The sequence below is a fragment of the Giraffa tippelskirchi genome, chromosome 7, assembly GCF_054371585.1.
Source record: "Giraffa tippelskirchi isolate mGirTip1 chromosome 7, T2T-mGirTip1v1.2.pri, whole genome shotgun sequence".
Taxonomy (NCBI): Eukaryota; Metazoa; Chordata; class Mammalia; order Artiodactyla; family Giraffidae; genus Giraffa; species Giraffa tippelskirchi.
This window is the reverse complement of record NC_137281.1, coordinates 107,229,279-107,256,537: the sequence shown is the minus strand read 5'-3', so window position 1 is coordinate 107,256,537 and position 27,259 is coordinate 107,229,279. Positions and strand designations below refer to the sequence as shown.

General features: G+C 39.1%; 1 long non-coding RNA gene across 1 annotated transcript in view; it reads left to right on the top strand.

Annotated features, from left to right (window-relative positions):
- Nucleotides 1-27,259, top strand: part of LOC145512819 (uncharacterized) — a 177,793-nt gene that overhangs the window by 127,742 nt on the left and 22,792 nt on the right. Inside the window, exon 5 of the long non-coding RNA XR_014058828.1 lies at nt 10,643-10,886. This is a non-coding gene — a long non-coding RNA (uncharacterized LOC145512819). The remainder of the gene's footprint in view (nt 1-10,642; nt 10,887-27,259) is intronic.

Below are 27,259 nucleotides of genomic sequence, written 5' to 3'. Positions count from 1 at the left end.
CAATGGAATATTACTCAGCTATTAAAAAGAATACATTTGAATCAGTTCTATTGAGATGGATGAAACTGGAGCCCATTATACAGAGTGAAGTAAGCCAGAAAGAAAAACACCAATACAGTATACTAATGCATATATATGGAATTTGAAAGATGGTAACGATAACCCTATATGTGAGACAGAATAAGAGACACAGATGCATAGAACAGTCTTATGGACTCTGAGGGAGAAGGTGAGGGTGAGACGTTTGGAGAGAATGGCATTGAAACACGTATATTATCATATGTGAAACAGAATGCCATTCCAGGTTCGATGCATGAGACAAATGCCCAGAGCTGGGGCAGTGGGATGGCCCGGGGGGATGGGATGGGGAGGGAGGTGGGAGGGAGGTTCAGGATGGGGAACACATGTAAACCCATGGCTGATTCATGTCAATGTATGGCAAAAACCACTACAATACTGTAAAATAATTAGCCTCCAACTAAAATAAATTAAAAAAAAAAAAGTGAGTCTGGGACACAATCTTAAGTCAAAGAAGAAATGAGGAAATCTTTCAAAACAAATAGTCAAATCGAAAGATGTAAAAGCCATTCTTAAGAGGCTCCCACTGGCCAAAGATGGGGCAATTTGTACGTGAAAAAAAATTAGAACACATCAGATAATGAAAAATTAATGAATTTATGCAGGTCAGGAAGCAACAGTTAGAGCTAGATATGGAACAACATACTTGTTCCAAATAGGAAAAGGAGTACGTCAAGTCTATATATTGTCACTCTGCTTCTGTAACTTATACGCAGAGTACATCATGAGAAATGCTGGGCTGGAAGAAGCACAAGCTGGAATCAAGATTGCCGGGAGAAATATCAATAACCTCAGATACGCAGATGACACCACCCTTATGGCAGAAAGTGAAGAAGAACTAAAGAGCCTCTTGATAAAAGTGAAAGAGGAGAATGAAAAAGTTGGCTTAAAGCTCAACAGTCAGAAAACTAAGATCATGGTATCCAGTCCCATCACTTCATGTCAAATAGATGGGGAAACAGTGGAAACAGTGTCAGACTTTATTTTTTGGGGCTCCAAAATCACTGCAGATGGTGACTGCATCCATGAAATTAAAAGACACTTACTCCTTGGAAGGAAAATTATGACCAACCTAGATAGCATATTAAAAAGCAGAGACATTACTTTGCCAACAAAGGTCCGTCTAGTCAAGGCTATGGTTTTTCCACTAGTATGGATGTGAGAGTTGGACTATAAAGAAAGCTGAGCACCAAAGAATTGATGTTTCTGAACTGTGTTGTTGGAGAAGACTCTTGAGTGTCCCTTGGACTGCAAGGAGATCCAACCAGTCCATCCTAAAGGAGATCAGCCCTGGGTGTTCATTGGAAGGACTGATGTTGAAGCTGAAACTCCAATATTTTGGTCACCTGATGTGAAGAGCTGACTCATTTGAAAAGACCCTGATGCTGGGAAAGATTGAAGGTGGGAGGAGAAGGGGACAACAGAGGATGAGATGGTTGGATGGCATCATTGACTCAATGGACATGAGTTTGGGTAAATTTTGGGAGTTGGTGATGGACAGGGAGGCCTGGCATGGCTGTAGGTCATAGGGTCACAAAGAGGTGGACACGACTGAATGAACTGAACTGAACTGATAATGATTTAAAAAAATATGTCGTTGGTCATTTTTGGAGGTCACTAGGGCACCAGATCATCACTCAAAAATGTATTCAATTCAGCTCAGTCACTCAGTCGTGTCTGACTCTGTGATCCGATGGACTGCAGCACACCAGGCTTCCCTGTCCATCACCAACTCCTGGAGCTTGCTCAAACTCATGTCCATCAAGTCGGTGATGCCATCCAACTATCTCATCTTCTGTTGTCCCCTTCTCCTGCTGCCTTCAGTCTTTCTTAGCATCAGGGTCTTTTCCAACGAGTCAGTTCTATGCATCAGGTGGCCAAAGTATTGGAGTTTCAGCTTCAGCATCAGTGCTTCCAATGAATATTTAGGACTTATTTCCTTTAGGATTGACTGAATGGATCTCCTTGCAGTCCAAGGGACTCTCAAGAGTCTTCTTCAACACCACAGTTCAGAAACATCAATTCTTTGGCACTCAACTTTCTTTATAGTCCAACTCTCACATCCATACATGACTACTGGAAAAACCATAGCTTTGACTAGATAGACCTTTGTCAGCAAAGTAGTGTCTCTGCTTTTTGATATGCTGTCTAGGTTGTTCATAACTTTTCTTCCAAGGAGTAAGCATCTTTTGATTTCATGGATGCAGTCACCATCTGCAGTGATTTTGGAGCCTACAAAAATAGCCTGCCACTGTTTCCACTGTTTCTCCATCTATTTGCCATGAAGTGATGGGACCGGATGCCATGATCTTAGTTTTCTGAATTTTGGTTTTAAGCTAACTTTTTCACTGTCCTCTTTCACTTTTATCAAGAGGCTCTTTAGTTCTTCTTCACTTTCTGCCATAAGGGTGGTATCATCTGCATATCTGAGGTTATTGATATTTCTCCTGGCAATCTTGATTCCAGCTTGTGCTGCATCCAGCACAGCATTGCACATGATGTACTCTGCATATAAGTTAAATAAGCAGGGTGACAATATACAGCCTTGACATGCACCTTTCCCAATTTGGAACCAGTCTGTTGTTCCATGTCCCATGTCCAGTTCTAACTATTGCTTCTTGAAATACAAAAATGTATTAAAAAGGGAAATATCAAGGATTTTATTCTGCCTTTCCTGTATGAACTATATTTCATGATAACCAAATTATTGATAAGGGAAAGTTCTTTATGGAATAATTCAACCAGTGAATGCAGAAGGAATGATGGAATTATAAAATCATCATTTTGCAACTCCAAATAAAACAATGGATCTAGGCAACAATTATGTTCTCTAAAACAGTTAAGTTAAAAGTCAGTGAAGAGGGACTTCCCTCATGGTCCAGTGGTTAAGACTGTGCTCCCAATGCAGGATATACAGGTTCCATCCCTGATCAGGGAAATAGATCCTGCACATGGCAACAAAGATCCCACATAACTACAACTAAGACCAGGCACAGCCAGATAAATTAAAAAAAAAGTCAATGAAGAACTTCATAATGGAAATATTGGATCGCTCTCACCTGAATCCACCGATTCCCTTGGTATAATTAAAAGTAAAACAACTGGACTGTATAATGATGTCCTACAATAAGAAAAACACACCCCTTAAGAAGTATTCTAGCCTAAAAAAATCAGACCTGAATCTTATCAAGCCAATAGCTTTAGCTATCAGCTCACAGAAAATAAGGCAAAGAATATTTTAAACAAAACCACTAAGATGCAATAAATCAAATCCTGAATGAGATATTCTATATGCCAAGTGAGCTAGTTTTTCCAAAATAATGACATAAAAATTGAGGGATGGATTTATAAACAATGAAAGATATTTAACCAAATCCAATGTATGAACCTGTTTAGATTCTGACTTGAATAAACTTATGACAAAATACATCTGAGATAATCAAGGAAATTTGAAGATAGACTTAGTATTCAATTATATAAACAAATTATTTTAAGTTGTATTATTATCAAAATGGGATGATTGGCATTTTTTAGACTTCTTAACAGTAAAAGATGTATATGGAAGTATTTCCAGGTGAATTAATATCATGTCTGAGATTTGCTTTAAAATACACCAGGAAAAAAAAAGGAGAATAGATTTTTTAAAACTGCTGTTAAGTTGGTACTTGTGAGTTCATTATACTTTTCTACTTTTAAGTTTGAAATTTTCTATCATTAACAGTTTTGAAAAAGATGAACTATTGGAAACTAAGTTATCTCTAAATAAACACAGTTTATAAAAAATAGGAAAAATAAACCTTGGTAAACATAGCAAAAGAGGGAAAAAAGGAAACTGGACATTTCCAAAAGAATATTTAAATGAACAAAATAATCTGGTGAACTAACCATCTCCTCTATATATTTCCATTTCTCTCTATATTGGCACCACCAACCTTAAAGAACCCAGTTATCTCTCTTCCATATGATTCTAGTAATATTCAGACAAATTCAGACAAATCTCAGTTCCTCTGACTTTTTTCTTAGAACTAGCTCCCTTCTGTTTGCATGTGTAATGGACCTAATCCAGGCCATGACAAAATTTCCTGTGACTGATGTGATTTACAGTTTGTCTTATAAGGTTATATCTTAGCTTTATTTTTCCAGAAGTCACTAAAAGAGACACCCAAACTGCATAAGTAAGCCCTGTTTGAGTCACAGTACAAGTTGGGATACGGCTTATTCCCCGTGAGCCAGGTTGGTTCTTCTCCACTGGCGAGTCCTGGCTTTGCCACTTCAGCCCTGACACCAAGTTGGGGGCCTATTTTTCTCCCAAGCCTGTTACCCACCATGTACTTACAATAGTGACCATAAAAGGAAATGAATATTTCTCTTTCTGAAAACTAATCTATTTCACAACGTAGCTAACAACCAGCCTGATTCAAAATTAAAACGCTCCCAGTACAGACTTCTCCTTCTCCTCAGAGTCAAGGGCTGGGGGAACAAGTGCGCCTTGTGTTCTGCCCTCGAGGTCAGCAGAGTGAATGTGGCCTTGTGTGTGCAGTGAACGTACAGTGCATGACATCATGCATATTCAGTGGGCTTTCCAACTACTGGAGGCCAGTAGCTGGCCAAAAATTTTCTTTTTAGAAAGGCACTTCTCTTTGATTTCTGAGATTGTTCTACTATCCTGGGACTTTCCTTTTTTTCTGCCTTAGCCATGACTCCTCCTCCTCCTCCTGACTTGCTCCTTTTCCTCTCCCCTTGCTTTCCCTCTCTCCTGTCTTCTCCTGTTCTCTCCTTCCCTCCCTTTTCCTTCCCCTCCCTTCTCATCCTCTCTCTTTCTCTTTCCATTTTCCATATGTAAAACTAATAGCAACTATTAATTTTTTAAAATATCAATTAGGTTCAGTCGCCCATTCATGTCAACTCTTTGCAACCTCACGGACTGCAGCACGCCAGGCTTCCCTGTCCATCATAACTCCTGGAGCATGCTCAAACTCATGTCCATCGAGTCAGGGATGCCATCCAACCATCTCATCCTTTGTCGTCCTCTTCTCCTCCTGCCTTCAATCTTTCCCAGCATCAGGGTCTTTTCCAATAAGTCAGTTCTTCACATCAGGTGGCCAAAGTATTGGAGCTTCAGCATCAGTCCTTCCAATAAATATTCAGGACTGATTTCCTTTAGAACTGACTGGTTTGATCTCCTTGCAGTCCAAGGGACTCTCAAGATTCTTCTCCAACAACACAGTTCAGAAACATCAATTCTTCAGCACTCAACTTTCTTTATAGTCCAACTCTCACATCCATACATGACTACTGGAAGACTCTATGGACCTTTGTCGGCAAAGTAATGTCTCTGGTTTTTAATATGCTATCTAGGTGGTCGTAGCTTTTCTTCCAAGGAGCAAGCATCTTTTAATTTCATGGCTGCAGTCACAGTCTGCAGTGATTTTGGAGCCCAAGAAAATAAAGTCTGTGACTGTTTCATTGTTTCCCCATCTATTTGCCATGAAGTGATGGGACTGGATGCCACTATCTTCATTTTTTGAATGTTGAGTTTTAAGCCAGCTTTTTCACTCTCCTCTTTCACTTTCTTCAAGAGGCTCTTTGCTGTCTGCCGTAAAGGTGGTGTCATCTGAATATTTGAGGTTATTGATATTTTTTCTGGCAACCTCGATTCCAGTGTGTGCTTCATCCAGCCTGTCATTTCACACGATATACTCTGCGTATAAGTTAAATAAGCAAGGTGACAATATACAGTCTTGATGTACTCCTTTTCCAATTTGGAACCAGTCCGTTGTTCCACGTCCTGTTCTAACTGTTGCTTCTTTACCTGCATACATGTTTCTCAGGAGGCAGTTAAGGTAGTCTGGTATTCTCATCTCTTTCAGAATTTTCCAGGTTTGTTGTGATCCACATAGTGACATAGTGATCCATATGTGACTATGATCCACATAATCAAAGGTTTTAGTGTAGTTACTGATGCAGAAGTAGATGTTTTACTGGAATTCTCTTGCTTTTTTATGATCCAATGGATGTTGGTAATTTGATCTCTGGTTCCTCTGCATTTTCTAAATCTAGCTTGAATATCTGGAAGTTCTCGGTTTATGTACTTTTGAAGCCTTGCTTGGAGAATTTTGAGCATAACTTTGTTAGTGTGTGAGATGAGTGCAATTGTGCAGTAGTTTGAACATTCTTTGGCATTGCCTTTCTTTGGGATTGGAATGAAAACTGACCTTTTCCAGTCCTGTGGCCACTGCTGAGTTTTCCAAATTTGCTGGCATATTGAGTGCAGCAAGCACTTTGACAGCATCATCTTTTAGGTTTTGAAATAGCTCAGCTGGAATTCCATCACCTCCACTAACTTTGTTCGTAGTGATGCTTCCTAAGGCCCACTTGACTTTTCAATCCAGGATGTCTGGCTCTAGTTGAGTGATCACACCATTGTGGTTATCTGGGTCATGAAGATCTTTTTTGTATAGTTCTTCTGTCTATTCTTGCTACCTCTTCTTACCTTCTGCTTCTGTTAGGTCCATACCATTTCTGTCCTTTATTGTGCGCATCTTTGCATGAAATATTTTCTAATTTTCTTGAAGAGATTTCTAGTCTTTCCCACTCTATTGTTTTCCTCTATTTCTTTGCATTGATCACTGAGGAAGGCTTTCTTATCTCTGCTTGCTATTCTTTGGAACTCTGCATTCACATGGATACGTCTTTCATTTTGTCCCTTGCCTTTTGCTTCTCTTCTTTTCTTGTCTATTTTTAAGGCCTCCTCAGAGAACCATTTTGCCTCTTTGCATTTCTTCTTCTTGAGGATGGTCTTGATCACGGCCTCCTGTATGATGTCACGAACCTCCATCCTTGGTTCTTCAGGCACTCTATCAAATCTAATCCCTTGAATTTATTTGTCACTTCCACTGTATAATCGTAAGGGATTTGATTTAGGTCATATCTGAATGGTCTAGTGGTTTTCCCTACTTCTTCAATTTAAGTCTGAATTTGGCAATAAGGAGTTTATGATCTGAATCACAGTCAGCTCCCAGTCTTGTTTTTTCTGACTGCATAGAGCTTCTCCATCTTTGGCTGCAAAGAATATAATCAGTCTGATTTCAGTATTGAGCATCTGGTGATGTCCATGTGTAGAGTCATCTCTTGTGTTGTTGGAAGAGGGTGTTTGCTATGACCAGTGCATTCTCTTGGCAAAACTTTGCCCTGCTTCATTTTGTACTCCAAGGCCAAACTTGCCTGTTACTCCAGGTATCTCTTGACTTCCTACTAAATATAATTTTATTTATTTTACTTTTGGCTGTGCTGAGTCTTCATTGCTGCGTATGGGCTTTCTCTAATTGTGGCGAGCAGGGACTTCTCTGTAGTTGTGGCGCTTGGGCTTCTCATTGCGGTGGCTTCTCTTGTTGAGGAGCACAGGCTGTAGGGTGAGCGGGCCTCAGTAGTTGTGACGCTTGAGCTCGGTAGTTGCGGTTCCCAGGCTCTAGAGCACAGGCTCAATAGTTATGGCATATGGGCTTAGTTGCTCCTCAGCATGTGCGATCTTCCCCCACTAGGGATTGATGTCTCCTGCATTGTCTCCTGCAACCCATGTCTCCTGCATTGGCAGGCGGTTTCTTTACCACTGAGCCACTAGAGAAGCCCCCAGATTCTTAATCTAGTTTTAAGCACAATTATTTCTGGCCACTCAAAGGAAATTTCAACTTGTACTTGGTACAGCATTTTGAAATGAAAGCCTAAGTTTAGGCTAACCCAGCCAGGGCTTTCCTGGTGGCTCAGATGGTAAAGGATCTGCCTGCAACGTGGGAGACCTGGGTTTGATCCCTGGACTGGGAAGATCCCCTGGAGGAGGGCATGGCAACCCACTCTAGTATTCTTGCCTGGAGAGTCCCCATGGACAGAGGAGCCTGGTGGGCTACAGTCCATGGGGTCACAAAGAGTTGGACACGACTGACTGACGAAGCACAGAACACACAGCCAGATATCTCAGAAGCCAACCCTCTGATGGCCATTGGGATTAGTGCTTATTTACCCATCATTGCTAAAGTGAGACAAGAAGAGGAATGAACGTTTGGTTAAGAAGCAGGGACAATTTGTTTTTCTTAAAGCTGATTTCTGGTTAATATCTGAATGGGAAGGTATTTGAAGCTTGCATCCAAAAGAATATTGTTTCGTCTTTGAGAAATGGGCCACTCAAAGTCAGAAACACATGCAGATATCTCCATGTATTTGTCTGTTGGAGTTTGAAATTATATAATCCTCAAATAAATGAATTTAAAGCCCCTGCATCTGGCAAGACTTCTCCTTTAGGCTGAGAAGCAGTTTGGGTCCCGGCAGCTGGAGAATTTATAGACACCAGAGTCCAGTCCAGCTGATCAGGGGAGAGGCTCGAGCAGAAGCCATCCAGGTGCAGGCCAAGCTCAGGGCTACAACTGGGGAGAGGGGCTTCCATGTAGGTGAGGGTCAGCCCGCGGGCAGATTCGGCAAAGCCGAGATGATCTGGAGGGCTCTGGAATTCTCATTAGGCCTTGGCGGTGAGACGAAATTTGGACTTTGATCATCTGGGCAAGGTCAGCCCCCGTTGAAAGGGATTCTAATCAGAGCTTACCCTCTGTTTCATGGAGAAGGGGAAAAATTGCAACGTCCTGAACAAGGAAAAGAAACCTCTTTTAAAGCTTTTTTCAAAGGGGAAGTGTGTCATTTTAGACATTCAGGTACAGTGTAAACAGGATTTCATAGCTTAGCTAAGAACTTATTGCTTTGTTTGCCTTCAAGAAGCTGTGTAAAAATATTCAGGACTGCTTGACCATTTTCTAAAATTTAAATGTGTGTGGCCTACACTGGGGGTGGGGGTGGGAAAGTGGGGTGGGTGCTTGGCATGTAAGGATGGTCCAGGGCCCTAATGATACATTGACCTGGTCATGTGGTTTCGTACAATTCGCAAGAGTAAAACCAGTGTCTCTTTCTGTGCTGACTTCTATAACCACCCTTTTGTATCACATGGCAGCCAAGGATATTTTGGGGTATGGCTAAAAGGATGTTAAATTAAAGATATACGTTGAGTTTGGGTTCAGTGAGATATATTTATATAGTTTGCAGGTATTCTGCATACACTTATTTCTGGCTGTTTGAATATAAGAGTGGCTTTTAGGAATGATCTTAAAATTTTTAAGTTTAGCTATAACTCATATATCATAAACTTGACCTTTTAAAAACATACAGTTCAGTGACTTTAGTATGTTCCTAATGTTGTGAAACTATCAAGCTCTCTAATTCTAGAACATTTTCATCCCTCCCCTAAAGAAACCACATCAGTAGTCACTACCTGTTCTCTCCCTTCCTCTCACCAGCCGACTCCTAAATCCCTTCCTAAACTACCTTCTGTTTCTGAATTCGCTTATTCTGGACACTCCGTATAAATGGAATCATATAATATATGTGCCTGTTGTGTCTGGCTTTCCTCACTTAGCACAGTATTTTCAAGGCTTATCTACATTTTAGCATGAATCAATACATTATTCCTTTTTGTGCCTGAATAGTGCTCCATTTTGTTAATCCATTCATCAGTTGATAGACATTTTGGGTTATTTCCAGGAATATTCTTCCTAATCAGTGTATTAATTCTTTCAGCATGGAGGTCCAGGGCCAGTGGTGTTATCATACTGTGAACATGGCTCAGGGTGCCTGAGCCAGAGTGTGAGGGTTGTAGAGGAAAAATAGGTTTGAGATAGAGTCAGAAACTTTCATGCTAGAGGAATGACCTAACCTACCTATTCTTTGGAAAAACAACAAGACCCAATTTATAAAACAGGGAACTACATTTAATATCTTGTAATAATGGAAAAGATATGAAAAATAATATATATATGTATGTATATATGTATGTATGTATGAACATATAACAACCACTTTGCTGTGCAGGAAAAATTAACACAACATTGTAAATCAACTATACTTCAATGAAATAGAAAAAATTTTAAAAATGAATCTATCCTCTTAACATGTGATATGACCACAGTGTTGTCCGAGACTATCAAAATATTTGCAGGCAAAAAATCTAGGACAATATTATAGAGGCATGTTAGGTAGTTTGTTAATTAAAATATCCTTTTACTGGATTTGGGGATTTTTTGGTAATTATCAATTTTTTCAAAATGTGTGATTTGTGGTTTATTTTCTCACTTTAAATAACTTTAAAATCTAATTTTATATTTGTAATTTTGTATTTCTTTTCTTAAAGAAAGCCCCTCCACCCCTGTGAAGTTATGCATATAAGCTGGCAGCCCATACAATGAGGATCCACCGTGCCCGAGGGCAGCCCTTTCAACCCACTTTCTTTGTCATATACTTAGAGGTCGTCAGATGTGAGGGATTTCCTCCCAGGGAATTACACAGAAAGCTGCTCATTTTGTGGTTTTTCCACCCTTTTCTTGTCTACCCTTTTCCTTCTCACCTCGGGAGCCCTTCCAGGAGAAACTAGCTCACGGAGCACCTTCACTGAGCATGCAATACCTTCAAGAGTTGCTGTAATGGAATGTCGCTTAGCAGATGTTCCTCTCTCTGCTCCCCTTCCTTTTAGGATGGAGTCTACTTCCCCATCGATGATGGGCTTGGCCATGTGACTTGCTCTGGCCAGTGGGATATGGACAAAGAAGTCCACGTGACAGTTCTAAGCACCAGCTTTAGGAACTTTGCAGTTAGATCAAGCTCTAGAAGCCCGTGGTCCTTCAGTGTGGGCCCTGGAAGAAGATGTACAGGATGGACCTGCGTCCTGAAACCTACATTCAGCCTGAAGAGGAGCAGCTGCCACAGACCTGCAGACTGTGAGTGAAAAATAAACATTTGTTATTCCAAGTTACTGAGATGGCCAGTAGTACTGCCGCAGCAGCTGACTCATAAATTGCACATTGCCAATCTGAACAGCATAACTAATATCATTTATCTCTCAGGAGGCAACTAAGCTTAGTCCCAGAGTGAATCCCAAATTGAGTACAAGAGGACCTTTTAGTGTCTACCATGGTGTGAGCTCTCTACATTTTTCAGAGAAGGGGAAATTCTAGATTCAGTGTTTTCCTGCTGAGATAAACAATGGTAAGGAAATCAAATCAATAAAATGAAAAAGATAAACTGTAAGAAGAGAGAAATAGAAGTAACATAAAATTGTTCAACAATGTGATCAGCTGAAAAAGATCACAAAGACTGTCTGAATAATGGTGGTTAAAGCAGCAACAGAGGACAGAGTGGGTTTCTTCACAGCAGGTACTTCTTACAGGCTGAGCATCCCTACTGGAAAGCCTCAGACACTCTGGTGAGATGAAGATGGAGCAGAAGACAGACTAAAGGTGAGCTGGAGGAGACCATTGTTCATTTCTCTTCCTGGCTCTGCATTAGTGAAATCAGCTATGGTGGGAGCATTTACACCAGAAAAATGAGCAAGTGCTATATAGATAAGGGGTCTTTTCCTCAGAGAACTAGTTGTTACATGTTTAACAGTGCATCACTATGACAAACCATAATAATCTTTCAGAGGAAATACCAGAGAATATCAAGCAGTCCTGGCAGAAGTTCAAAAGCATACAAACCCTTAACCACTTCATCTCACTACCCCCTGCCCACTGCAGTGTCCCACGACTCCCTTGAAAGCCCACTTTCTCAAACACTTTCTTGTTATGCCAAGCAGGAAGCTTCCCAGGGGCTCTTAGAACAGGCCAGAAAACAGGGTACATTCTCAAGGAGAAGCAAAAGAATGGATGAAAATATGACTCCTGACATTACAGGGCATGCCACCCCTGAGCACAAAATGAAACTTGAACTATCCCTTTGATCTTATGAGGAACGTATAAAGCGAAGTAAAAGTGCCCTTAACAGCACTTGTATTTGTAGAAGAGCAAATCTCACTTCCCTTATGCTTTTTCTCCAACATCTGCAACTCTGTCTTGAGTAGAATTGCAGATGGTTTTTCATTCCCTTTTTTTAAATGTCTGGAGAAACAGCTCAACTTTCCAAGCAGAATTATTAAAAGAATTTGGGGTAGGATGTGAAACCTTTCACTTTTTCCTACTCGTCAACTCTTCCTACATTATCATAAGTTCTCATAAGCTTAGTGACTTCCCTCCTGTTCCCTCCCCTCTTGGGCTGCACTTTTGTAATTTTGTCAGTAGGCTCAAGGGACACAGTTCCCTCCACTGACTGGGTTGTGGTGGGATGAAGGCAAGGGTGTGGGGAGAGAGAGAGAGTGACTAGGCAGCCATGTTGAGTTAACATGACATCCTTTTTTACATAGTCCACTTTGCATGGTTATCCTTTTTCGTGCTGGTGTCTTTGTCTTGTATGTATGACTCCATCAGTGCTGTCTGTAACATCCTTATAAGAACAATTAAAGTGTAATTTAATGGCTATAATAAGTAGAGAAAAATGAAAAGAATCTCCACATCCTGAGAAAGCTTCAAAAAAGATAAACTCTGTACTTTAGTGAGAAATAATGCTTTAATGTTTTCATCATAAAAGCATCCATGCATATTAAAGAAGATTTTACTTCTATGGAAGCAAAGCCCAAAATAGCTAAATCTGCAGGATATGGACTTTTTTGTTTTCTAGAGTTTTCAGGTCCATTTTGGTTGGATTGTCTCTAACATCTATTGATGTGTGTACGCTTGTAGTTATTCAGATACAGAGCAGAAGATGCAAATGGGCAGCTTTGGAGCCAAAAATATCATCTGGCCTGTTTTATCTGCCCTATGAAATATATTTATAATTTAAATTCAGATATAACATGCAAAAATGAAGAGATTTCACATGAAATCCATACTTAGAATTTTTCTTGAAAACTTTAAATGCATTCTCAAATGTCAAGAGCGAAAAAGAGGTGGTTCCTCTCAGAAGGGGCAGGTGCTTGCCAACTTGAAAATTGTCCCAGTGCAGTTTCTTTTATTTGTTTATGCTGCGTTTGACTCCTATTGGTATTTAAATTTGATGTTCTTGATGTAGAAGTTTTTAAAATAATTGCACCCATTTTTTCCATGTAACTTTATGTTCAGCTTTTTTCTCTAAGCAGTATCTCACTAGGCTTTCCATATGTTTTCTCTCTGACTGTACCAATGCATGTGAAATAGTACATATCAAGTACATGATAGTATAAAGAGCAAGATAACTATTATTTGTAATGTTTTCTTCCCATATTTTCTATGTGAATATCCTTTTTATTAGTGGGAATCATATTACATATGCAGTTTCATATCCAGCTTTTTAAATTTTTTCTTGTATTATAAATACTTGCACTACTCATTGAGTATGTGCTGCTTAGTTAACTTAGTCTCCCCCACTTCCCTGATAGCTCAGTTGGTAAAGAGTCCACCTGCAATGCAGGAGACTCTGGTTTGATTCCTGGGTCGGGAAGATCCCTGGAGAAGGGATAGGCTACCCACTCCAGTATTCTTGGGCTTCCCTGTGGCTCAGCTGGTAAAGAATCCACCTGCAATGCAGGAGACTCTGGTTTGATTCCTGGGTCGGGAAGATCCCCTGGAGAAGGGAGAGGCTACCCACTCCAGTATTCTGGCCTGGAAAATTCCGTGGACTGTATAGTCCATGGGGTCCCAAAGAGTCAGACATGACTGAGCGACTTTCACTTCACTTCACTTCACCCCCACATGTTTACCTATTTAGGTTTTTCTTTTTCTGTCATAATTATATTATAAGAAATATCTTTGAGCTTGAAAGCTTTTTTCTCTATTGAGGATTCTTCCACTAGGATACATGCCTAGAAATGGGCTAGGAGAAAAGGGAAGGTTAGACAACAGTCTGATCCAGATATCATAGCCAAAGTCCAAAATAGCTATATCCACAGGATGCAGATTTTTCATTTTTTCAGCATGTAGTGTTTTGGGGTCCAAAGTCCTAATGAGGCTGGTAGTCTTGGAGGCCACTTTATATTTTCCTCCACAGACAATTTCTCCATTTCTTTATCCTTCTCTCCAGTTCATCCTACCACCTGGAAATTCTTCTTGAAACAAGATTCATCCAAAGCTTACTGTCCTGAATCTGAATCATTTATTTAACTTTGTTCACAGAGGTGTGTAACCAAACTAGAAGCCAGGTACCATGAATCTGGACTGTGGGGCTGGATTAAAATTACCTAAGATGGAAAGGAGAGGCTGACGTGGCTGCTCAGACTCCCAAGCCAAGGGCAACAAGGGGAGTGGATGTTGCTCACTGCCTGGAGCTGTTTACTAGTAACGTGGAGTCAAACAGCTTTTCATATATTTCTTTCTGTGAACACTTCATGAAGCCAATGTTTGGAGGAAAAGGGGAAATATGAAAATCTGAAACCTAATTTGAATAAATGAATATACCTAACCGGAGCAAACTGTAATCAGACTTGACAGGAGCAAGTTGTTTCTCAGTTGAATTTGAAACTTATTTCATTAACATATTTTTCTTAGTTTCTGTCTCTGGGCTTTAGGATTTGATTCTAGTGATTTTACTACCTGGGAAACTGAGAGGGTCTGTGTATCTGTAACTTTCATATAACTTTCATGAAGCTGTAGTTAGTTGTCCCTAGTTCACAGCGTTGTTGTTGTTTAGTCACTTAGTCGTGTCCGACTCTTTGCAACCTTACAGACTGTATGTAGCCCACCAGGCTCCTCTGTCCATGGGATTTCTCAGGCAAGAATACTGGAGTGGGCTACCATTTCCTTCTCCAGGGGATCTTCCTGACCCAGGGATCGAACCCGCATCTCCTACATTGCAGACGGATTCTTAACAACTGAGCCATACTGTGCTTGGTAATGTAAAAATGTCAGCAGTCACGTGCCTGGAAACTATCAAAGAAGTTTCCTCTCAGGGATTTGTTCAAGTTCATTTCCAGGCATATTCAAATAGAGAAGACTAACCTGTTAATATTCTCATTTCAGTGGTTTTATGCAGCTTCATAGAGGCATTTATTGCCATTAGTAAAGAAGAAAACTAGGTACTTCTTTATAAAGTAGGTACACTAGTGTTCAAGTTAATAAAAAGAGTGATGGAAATGAGTTCAAGATAAAGAAACTCAATCTCAGGGAACATAAAAAAGGCCAGGTGGGACTTTAATTTGTAAACACATTACTTTGTAAATATAGTTCACAGTACATTAATATAAGTATTAATTTTCACATCAGGGCTAGCAAACCTTGCCAAATCCTAGCCTGCTTTTGTTCAGATTATGAGCTAGGAAGATTTATTTGTGTATTTAATATAAGCTTCTTTCACTAAAATGTTAAAGGTAGTGAGTGCATATTTCTTCTTCCTGTGTCTTTCATCTAAGTTACAGCAAACACTTAGCAGATGCTTCTTTAGTAAGCGATGACTACCTATTTATGTAATATCTATCAATGTATATGTATAGATATGTATCTATCAATGTATAAAAAGCAGAGACATGATTTTGCCAACCAAGGTCTGTCTAGTCAAAGCTATTGTTTCTCCAGTAGTCATGCATGGATGTGAGAGTTGGACTATAAAGAAAGCTGAGCGCCTGAAGAATTGATACTTTTGAACTGTGGTGTTGAAGAAGACTCTTGAGAGTCCCTTGGACTGTAAGGAGATTCAACCAGTCTATCCTAAAGGAAATCAGTCCTGAATATTCATTGGAAGGACCGATGCTGAAGCTGAAACTCCAGTACTTTGGCCACATGATGTGAAGAACTGACTCACTAGAAAAGACCCTGATGCTGGGAAAGATTGAAGGCAGGAGAAGGGGACGACAGAGGATGAGATGGTTGGATGGCATCACCGACTCAATGGACATAAGTTTGAGTAAACTCTGGGAGTTGTTGATGGACAGGGAAGCCTGGTGTGCTGCAGTCCATGGGGTTGCAAAGAATCAGACACAACTGAGCGGCTGAACTGAACTGATCAATGTATAAATGATACTGTTTAGAATAGGCTCAATTACCATGGGCATCTAAAATTTATAAATTATTTTTATTTACTTATATTTTAATGGCTTTCCATAAGAATATATCATCTAGACTGTATACCTGTGTGTAAAATTATAGAATATATGAGGATGAGAGTAGGCTTTTTATCTTTTCCCAGTTTTATTGAAATATGACTGGCATATAACATTGTATTCATTTTAGATATATAACATGATGATATGATTGTGTGTATATATCACAAAATGATCACCACAGTAAGTTTAGTTAACATCCATCACTTCATGTAGTTATGAATTTTGTGTTCTTATCATGAGAACTTTTAAAATCTAGCCTCTTAGCACCTTTCAAATATGATACAGTATTGTTAACTTTAGTCACCATGCTCTACTTTATTATTTTTTTAATATTTATGTATTTGACTGTGGTGGGTCTTAGTTGCAGCATGCAGGATCTTTAAAAAAAATAATTTATTTATTTTAATTGGGGGCCGATTACTTTATAATATTGTAGTGGATGTTGCCATACACTGACATGAATCAGCCATGGGTGTACATGTGTCCCCCATCCTGAACCCCCTCCCACTTCCCTCCCCATCCTCTCCCTCAGGGTCGTCCCAGTGCACCGGCTTTGAGTGCTCTGTCTCATGCATTGAACTTGGACTGGTGATCTATTTCACGTGTGGTAATATACATATTTTAATGCTATTCTCTCAAATCATCCCACCCTCGCCTTCTCCCACAGAGTCCAAAAGTCTGTTCTTTATATCTGGGTCTCTTTTGCTGTCTTGCATATAGGGTCATTGTTACCATCTTTCTAAATTCCATATATATGCGTTAACATACTGTATTGGTGTTTTTCTTTCTGGCTTACTTCACTCTGTATAATAGGCTCCAGTTTCATCCACCTCATTAGAACTGATTCAAATGCATTCTTTTTAATAGCTGAGTAATATTCCATTGTGTATATGTACCACAGCTGTCTTATCCATTCATCTGCCGATAGACATCTAGGTTGCTTCCATGTCCTAGCTATTGTAAACAGTGCTGTGATGAACATTGGGGTACATGTGTCTCTTTCAATTCTGGTTTCCTCGGTGTGTATGCCCAGCAGTGGGATTGCTGGGTCATATGGCAGTTCTATTTCCAGTTTTTTAAGGAATCTCCACACTGTTCTCCATAGTGGCTGTGCTAGTTTGCATTACTACCAACAGTGTAAGAGGGTTCCCTTTTCTGTGTACCCTCTCCAGCATTTATTGCTTGTAGACTTTTTGATAGCAGCCATTCTGACGAGCATGAGATGGTACCTCATTGTGGTTTTGATTTGCATTTCTCTGATAATGAGTGATGTTGAGCATCTTTTCATGTGCTTGTTAGACATCTGTATGTCTTCTTTGGAGAAATGTCTGTTTAGTTCTTTGGCCCATTTTTTGATTGGGTTATTTATTTTTCTGGAATTGAGCTGCTTGAGCTGCTTGTATATTTTTGAGAGTAATTCTTTGTCAGTTGCTTTGTTTGCTATTATTTTTTCCCATTCTGAAGGCTGTCTTTTCACCTTGCTGATAGTTTCCTTCGTTGTGCAAAAGCTTTTAAGTTTAATTAGGTCCCATTTGTTTATTTTTGCTTTTATTTCCATCACTCTGGGAGGTGGGTCATAGAGGATCCTGCTGTGATTTATGTCAGAGAGTGTTTTGCCTATGTTTTCCTCCAGGAGTTTTATAGTTTCTGGTCCTACATTTAGATCTTTAATCCATTTTGAGTTTATCTTTGTGTATGGTGTTAGAAAGTGTTCTAGTTTCATTCTTTTACAAGTGGTTGACCAGTTTTCACAGCACCACTTGTTAAAGAGATTGTCTTTTCTCCATTGTATATTCTTGCCTCCTTTGTCAAAGATAAGGTGTCCATAGGTGCGTGGATTTATCTCTGGGCTTTCTATTTTGTTCTATTGATCTATATTTCTGTCCTTGTGCCAGTACCATACTGTCTTGATGACTGTGGCTTTGTAGTAGAGCCTGAAGTCAGGCAGGTTGATTCCTCCAGTTCCATTCTTCTTTCTCAAGATTGCTTTGGCTAGTCGAGGTTTTTTTTTGCAATTTCCATACAAATTGTGAAATTATTTATTCTAGTTCTCTGAAAAATACCATTGGTAGCTTGAAAGGGATTGCATTGAATCTATAGATTGCTTTGAGCAGTATACTCATTTTCACCATATTGATTCTTCTGATCCATGAACATGGTCTATTTCTCCATCTATTTGTGTCATCTTTGATTTCTTTCATCAGTGTTTTATAGTTTTCTGTATATAGGTCTTTTGTTTCTTCAGGTAGATTTATTCCTAAGTATTTTATTCTTCTTGTCGCAGTGGTGAATGGACTTGTTTCCTCAATTTCTCTTTCTCTTTTCTCATTGTTAGTGTATAGGAATGCAAGGGATTTCTCTGTGTTAATTTTATATCCTGCAACTTTACTATATTCATTGATTAGCTCTAGTAATTTTCTGGTGGTATCTTTAGGGTTTTCTATGTAGAGGATCATGTCATCTGCAAACAGTTAGAGTTTTACTTCTTCTTTTCCAATCTGGTTTCCTTTTATTCCTTTTTCTTCTCTGATTTCTGTGGCTAAAACTTCCAAAACTATGTTGTATAGTAGTGGTGAGAGTGGGCACCCTTGTCTTGTTCCTGACTTTAGGGGAAATGCTTTCAATTTTTCACCATTGAGGATAATGTTTGCTGTGGGTTTATCATCTATGGCTTTTATTATGTTGAGGTATGGTCCTTCTATAGCATGCAGGATCTTTAGTTGTGGCATGTGGATTTCTTAGTCACGTAATTACTATGAAGTTACTAAGTAGTTACAGAGAACAGTGCCTAGTTCTCTGACCACGGGTCAAACCCGGGCCCCTGCAATGAGCACATGGATTCTTAGCCAGTGGACCACTAGGAAAGTCCCACCATGCTGTACTTTATATCTCAGAATCTATTCATCTTATACCTGGAATTTCATGTATTGGCCACCTTCATTGATTTCTTCCACTGCCACCCCACCCCCAGCCTCTGGTAGCCACCACTTTATTCTCTGTTTCTATGAATTTGGATCATAGAAAATATGAGCAAGATCATATAGTATTTGTGTTTCTCTGTGTTGTTTCACTTAGCATAATGGTCTCAAGTTCCCTCCGTGTTGCTGCAAATGGCAGAATTTCCTTGTTTTTATGACTGAATAATATTCTATTGTAGATATACCATATTTTCTTTAGCCATTCATCTGTCAGTGGACACTTATGTTGTTTCCATGTCTTAGCTGTTATAAATAATCTTGCAATGCCCATGGGGGTGCAGCTATCTCTTGGATATGTTATTTTCATTTCCTTCAAATACATGTCCAGAGTGGAATTCCTAGATCATACGGTAGTTCTATTTTTTAATTTTTTTGAGGAAACTCAATACTGGTTCCCATAGTGACTGCACCAATTTACATTTCCATCAACATTCACTTTCCCTTTTCTCCAGTTCCTTGACAATGCTTATTATTTCTCATGTTTTTGATGATAGCCATTCTAACAGGTGTGAGGTGATATCTCATTGTGATTTTGGTTTGCATTTCCCTGATGATTAGTGATGTCAAGGACCTTTTTATATACCTGTTGGCCATCTGTTATTCTTCTTTAGAAAAATGTCTATTCACTTCTTCTACCCATTTTTAATTGGATTTTTTTGCTATTGAATTGTATGAGTCCTTTATATATTTTGGATATTAACCCCTTATTAGATACATAGCTTGTTCACAGTATGTTAATATAAGTATTGATCTCTATGTCAGGGCGAGCAACTTTGACAAATTCTAGTCTGCTTTTGTATAGTCTGTGAGCTAAGAATAATTTTTCAATGTTTAAATGGTCAGGAAAAAAATCAAAAGGAAAATAATATTTTGTGACTTGTGAAAATTATATGAAATTCAGACTTTAGTATCTATACATCAAACCATATTATAACACAACAACCATGCCTGTTTACTTATGTATTGTCAATGGCTACTTCTTTGCTATGAGGGCAGAGCTGATCAGTTGTGACAGAGACCATCTGGCCTACAAGACCTAAAATACGTACTCTCTCTCCCTTTACAGAAAAATTTTGCTGACTCCCACTCCAGTGGATTTAGAGACATAACCTGACACATCTTAACCCTCTTACCAAGAGATTCTGTCATTAGTAGAATATCTAAGAGAGATGACCCACATGACTTGAAATCAAGTATTGAACCTATATTGGCTAAATTTGTAGGTATCTCTAAATCAGGCAGGATAAGGAGAAAGTTGTTCATTGAATGTTAGAAAAATAATTAAAATGAATATGATAAAGGATTATTTTGAAATAGTCATTTAGGATCTAAAATGAAATACTGAAGGCACAAATTGAGGAAAACTGAGGGAAAGTATGGGATTAACATTCTGATGAACAGTGTCAAATCATAGTGTTAAAAAGTAACTCACATTCACAAGAGAAGCAAAGGTAGGCAAGCTTTAGTAACAATGACATTCCTGTCAGCTTGAAAACAATGCTTCCCCCAAGCTTAGGAGCTGTGCCTTTTGGTTCTTAGGATTCTCTCACCATAGACTCCATAAAGGCTGTTGACTCATGAGCTGATATAAATGCTGGTGTCTGGATTTTGGAGCTCCAAACTCTAAAAAGATGTGGGACTAAGGGTTCTACAAAGATAACTGTGAGTGAGGAGAAATAGATGGATGAAAAATGGCCCTCAAAGCTGGTATGTCTAAGCTGGGGAATGAAGACAGAGCAGCTAGCACACAGACTGGATGTGAAAATAAGCCTCACCACTTATTAGCCAAGTACTTTAATCTATCTAAGTTTCTTTATCTAAGTTTCCTTATCTATGAAATAAAAATATCTCTTTAGGTGATTCTTAAAGGAATTAAAAGAGATAATGTCAAAAGAACTTTGTAAAACACGAACAGATGTGGGACACTGTTGTTGATAGAAAGCCGAGCTGGGACAGTGATTATCCTCAAGTACTGAAGAAGTATTCCATGCGGTTGTTGAATCTGTACACCCAACAAGGGGTTGCAGCCAAAATGGCCAATGGGGGTTTGCTAGATTGCTCTGGCTCAGACTGAATTCATAAAGGATATAAGAACACCTTTCTCACCCTAAGGCATCCTCTGCCTGCCAGGACAAGCACCCACCCAGAAGAAGTATCTTTCTCCATTCATTTTCATGAAGGTGCCATGTAGGTTTTGCACATTTATATATAAATATACAGCAGCATTGTATATTCAATGGTAGTCAAGAGCATAATGCTAGACAGTTGTTTTCCATCTCCTCAGTGGAGATGCAGTATTTGCTGAACTTGAAGTAAAGGAGAGCTCAGGCAAAGAGAAGTTCTGTTGATCTAAGAGAGCTCAAACATTAGACCACTTGAGGTGACAATAGGATATCCATCTTTGAAAAATCTTTTAAGACAAAATAGAAGATCTTCTAGATGTCTGCCATCTAAACATCTCTCTGACACTTTTTCTAGTTCTCTGATTCTCATATTATCCTGAGTTTAAAAGACTTTAAGCCTGCCACGTGGCTTTTCCCTGGTTCACTCACCAGGAAAAATAAAAAATTGTTTCTTTTTCTTAGTTGGATTTGTATTTGTCAAACACCAAACTGCATTGCATAGTAATAATAAAAAGTTAAACAAAAACAGACAGGAAATATTTGAAACTTTTGGGAGTCTATAAATGTCTCGGGTGCACAGAACTTCTTTACAAAATTTTTTCTGACATGTATTGCCTAATCCATTCAACTTTGTAACCTAGTCTGTAAGAATTGCTTCCCAAATGGTGATGCTTCCTCTGCATTAGCATGAGGTTAGCAGTGAGCGATATAATCTGTCGGCATCAACAGGGATAATACTGCCTGCTCTGAGCCAGGAGTTGAAATCAAAGCAAACAGGTAAGCTGTTGGCCTGAGCCAGCTATACCTTCCAAAGATCCCAGCATGCTGATTCCCCTTCCATTTTTGGAAATGCTGCAGGAATTATAGCTGAATATTTCTGTGTTGAAATAATGGCTTTACCCTCAGGACTACTGTATGCAGAGGACTCTGTTTTCAATATAGTCTTGCAAAGCAGTGACCTTATCTGTATAAATTTGCCCCATAGAGAACCATCATTTTTTTTTTCCAGTGATAGCAAATGGCCCACAAATAAATACTGCTTAAAATGCATTCATTGACTGAAGGAGTGCTCAAACACTTCTAATATAGAATAGTTTACATTATAAAATACCTTTAAATGTTATGTAAGCTTTTATAACAAGTCTAAGAGTCACAGACAAATATGATCCTCGTTTAACAGACGAGGAAATACACTTGGAAGGAAGTTAAATGTCAGAATCAGAATCATAAAAGTTAAATCAAATTCACCCCGTTACTCTTGGTCAGGTTCTTTTTTATTTATATATGTATAATTTTATTTATTTATGTATTTATTGGCTGTGCTGGGTCTTCATTGCTGCAAGGGCTTTTCTCTAGTTGTGATGTGCAGGCTTCTCATTTGTGGTGGCCTCTCTTGCTGTGGAGCACGGGCTCTAGAGCCCACTGGCTTCAGTAGTTGCGGCACGTGGGCTCAGCAGTTGTGACTCCCAGGCTCTAGAGCACAGGCTCAATAGTTGTGGTGCACAGGTTTAGTTGCCCTGCCGCATGTGGGATCTTCCTGGATCAGGGATCGAACCCATGTCTGGTCAGATTCTTTTTGGGCTACTCTTTCTGAATAACAAGCAGAAATAGAAGCTTATTTTTGCGTATTCTGAAAGGTAAATAAGGGGACACCACCACACAATCACGTTGGATATTAAATTATATTAATTCAGTTAACCTCTTACTGCTACATTTTCTAATGTCACACAGTTTAAAAATTATTTTCAAGGATCTTCTGCATGGAACACAGGTTAAGATAGGAAGTTCTTGACCTACTTTTAATTGTTCTTCATTTCTGTAGATTTAAACCTCTAGAGGTTATTTTCATTCTATCATCAACCAATTAGACTCCCTATTCATACTGAATAGTTGCCCTTGAGAAATTTAGAGTTGAGTCAGGGAGGCCAATTATACATATTCCAATTGGAAACTATAAGTGTAATCCCAATGTCTAAAGCTGCTAAACACAAATGTGAGTCTATTAACACACATATGCAAGTCTTCATGGCTATTGACTGCATGTTCAATTTCTACCAGTGTTTCTCTCCAAATAAATCTTGGGATTCCCAGAGATGCACACGTGGTTGTCTAAGACCCAGTCTTGGTTACTGAAGCAACAGTGGGTGACAAAGCCAAGATTCAGAACTCCTGGTTCTGAAAGTGCCTCAGAGGTGTGTCTCTGAGAGTGGAATACTGCTCGCCCTGAATGGCCACTGCCAGGGCCATACCTGTGATGACCACCAGGAGGACAGTTGGGTTGTCCCTTCTAAGGGTTGAGAATACTTCTATAATTGATCTCCATCTGTGCAGGGGAGAAAAACAAACACACAATTTTATTCAAACACCTAAAGAAGCAGTTTACCATGAGGGCTTTAGTCACTTTTTGATGCAGTGTCATCAGTAAAGGGTTCAGTTCAGTTCAGTCACTCAGTCGTGTCCAACTCTTTGCGACCCCATGGACTGCAGCACGCCAGGCTTCCCTGTCCATCACCAACTCCCGGAGTTTACTCAAACTCATGTCCGTTGTCGGTGATGCCATCCAATCATCTTATCCTCTGTCGTCCCCTTCTCCTCCCATCTTCAATCTTTCCCAGCATCAGGGTCTTTTCTAGTGAGTCAATTCTTTGCATCAGGTGGCCAAAGTATTGGAGTTTCAGCTTCAGCATCTGTCCTTCCAATGATTATTCAGGACTGATTTCTTTTAGGATGAACTGGTTGGATCTCCTTGCAGTCCAAGGGACTCTCAAGCGTCTTCTCCAACACTACAGTTCAAAAGCATCAATTCTTCAGCTCTCAGCTTTCTTTATAGTCCAACTCTGATATCCATACATGACTACTGGAGAAACCATAGCCTTGACTAGACGGACCTTTGTTGGCAAAGAAATGTCTCTGCTTTTTAATATACTGTCTAGGTTGGTCATACTTTTCTTCCAAGGAGTAAGCATCTTTTAATTTCATGGATGCAGTCATCATCTTCAGTGATTTTGGAGCCCCCCCAAATAGTCTGCCACTGTTTCCACTGTTTCCCCATCTGTTTGCCATGAAGTGATGGGATCGGATGCCATGATCTTAGTTTTCTGAATGTTGAGTTTTAAGCCAACTTTTTCCCTCTCCTCTTTCACTTTCATCAAGAAGCTCTTTAGTTCTTCGCTTTCTGCCACAAGGGTGATGTCATCTGCATATCTGAGGTTATTGATATTTCTCCCAGCAATCTTGATTCCAGCTTGTGTTTCATCCAGCCTAGCTTTTCTCATGATGTACTCTGCATATAAGTTAAATAAGCAGGGTGACAATATATAGCCTTGACATATTCCTTTTTCTATTTGGAACCAGTCTGTTGTTCCATGTCCACTTCTAACTGTTGCTTCCTGACCTGCATACAGATTTCTCAAGAGGCAGATCAGGTGGTCTGGTATTCCCATCTCTTTCAGAATTTTCCACAGTTGGTGGGTAAAGGGTAGAGAAAATAAAGGGTAAAGAGTAGAGAAAGACAAACATATATGAAAGTAACAACAAGTATTTTTTAAAAATTAGAACGGATATTGTATTCAATTTTTAGTCAGTCTAGATCTAGTCAGGAGAATAAGTCTCAAAGGATTGGTTTGATCAGTTTTAATTAACCAAGTGACTGTTATCTCTTTTATTGTCTAATTGTTTTGTCTTTTTTGATGTATTTACCCAAACACAATAAAATGCATGAAGTGTTATTAGACTCCATCTTGGATGGTCTAGGACAATTTTATTTTTTAGAACACCTTAGGCAACAAATTTATACTAGGTTCTTAAGCAACTCAAGTTTGCATTTTTTAACTTGATAATGAGGCCATTGTCGGAGATAAATTATGGATCTTTCATCATAGTTCAGAAATCCTTGTGAAAAAGTGAAATCCAGTATAAGGACAACTTTTGGTAAGTTGTCATGTAAAACTCAGTGAAAGATGAACAAATGAAGGAATGGCTTTGAACACTTGGAAAGACTAGATTACCATGTCTAAAGAACAGATCATGTTTTGGAACAGTGTCAAAAGGTTGTCTCATTAATAAAGAAGGATAGACTCAAGGATAGCCACTGACGTTCCTTTTAATGGGAATAGATAACAATAACATTTTGACCTTAATTGGTCTAATTGTGGAGGACAAAATCCCAGAGAGAGTTTAAAAAATTATGCAATGATTCTGCATAGCTTTTTGGGAAAATAATTGGACCAGTTTGCTTAATTAGTCTCATATTTCCTTATTCTCTGATGTCTTTGGATCCCTTTGAGTTTCTGAGAAATATCAGTAACAGCAGCTAATTGGTAGGGACCTAGAATCCCATTAAAGTGTATAGATGTGTCAGAGCTAAAAAAAATATATATGTAATAGTGAATTTTGAGGCTGTATATCAAAATTAATATTTAGAAAGTTTGGTAGTGCTAGTGCTTAGTCACTCAGTTGTGTCCAACTCTTTGCAATCCCATGGACTATAGCCTGCCAGGGTCCTCTGTCTGTGGGATTTCCCAGGCAAAGATACTAGAGTGAGTGGTCACTGCTATTCTTTGAGAAAGGCAAATTTAGTTGAGACATTCATGGGAAATGAAGAAGTTAAGAAGAGAGCAAAAGAGATTAATGCAAAAGAATATAAGTAAAGAAGAAAGAGACAAAGAATACATTTCAAGTTCAAAGATAAGGCCTTTGATCCAATCATGTATGTTCATCCAAACATATAAAAACATACTTGATGTCACCTTTTTCATCCATCAAGGGTTGGTAAGGAAGCTGTTAGCTTCCAGAAACTGTCTGCTTCTGGAGGCCTTTTAGTGAGCCTTGAGTCAGATGTACAGTGGTCTAGATTGGACGATTCAGATGAAAAGCCTAAGTATGTTTACTAGCAAACTTGTCTGTGATATGTGTCGTGGAACTTAAAATCAGTATTTGTGTTTAAGAACACCTGAAATGGCTCTGTTCTATGTAGTTTGAAGGCTGGCTTTCATTGTAGTCTGAGTATATTTGACTTCCTAAATCTATAACATGTGGTGGTGAATTGAGCCAAGTACCTTCTAGAATCGCAGCTCATATCTGTTGGACCTGTGACTACATATCAACCTGATCATATCTGACAAGGCCGCAATGTTCCAAATGGAATCTGTTGGAGGGAGAGTCAAGTCAAGTCTCACAGGGCTTTATGTACCAGTTTTATACAGTGAAGATTGACGGGGATTTTGACAGATCCCACTAAAATGGAAAACTGGGGTAGTTTTGATTATAAAACAATGTAACTCATTTTATGTTTCAGAAATGATGTGTCAGTGACATACTTCTTTAAATATTTTAATGGTAAAGTGACATTTAAAAAAATCATTCAGTTTTCCCTGGATTATAATACTTATTCACAGGGTAAAATTTCATCACCTGTTGAGTCTCTCAGGTAAATTTTTTCCCACCCATAATTTTGTAAAGTCTGAGCCAGTTTGACCCTGACACTCCCACTGGGTTGTTTTTCTTCTTCTTTTTTTATGGTTCATTAAGAGTAAAGGCCTGGAGATATAGTTTGGAGAGACATGAAAGGATGTGAGAAAATTTTGATATAGTTTCTTTTTTTTCCTAGTGGAGTAAATTGTTATATTTGAGTAAGTCCATTTTATTAATAAATCAGATTGAACAACTGTCTTTTAATGGCAGCAACACCAGTAAGGGTCGTTAATTTTGTACAGTAGTAGGCAGGTGTGTTTTCTTTTAGGATGGGCTTCAGTCTGAGTTACTGAAATTTTCTTTAGAGGTTAGATTGTTTACAGTAAGTGGATATTAATTTATTTTTTAATGTTTTTATGGGAGTGTCAAAAGAATTCAGAAAAGCCCTTTTAAAAAAGTAATATGTCAAAATCATGAACAGTGTTAACTTTGACCTGTCTTAATTGTGACATAATCATGTGGCGCTAGTGGTGAAGAACCTGCCTGACTAATGCAGGAGTCTTAAGAGATGTGGGTTCGATCCCTGGGTTGGGAAGATCCCCTGGTGGAGGAAATGGCAACTCACTCCAGTATTTTTGCCTGGAGAATCCTATGGACAGAGGAACCTGGCAGGCTACAGTCTATAGTGTTGCAAA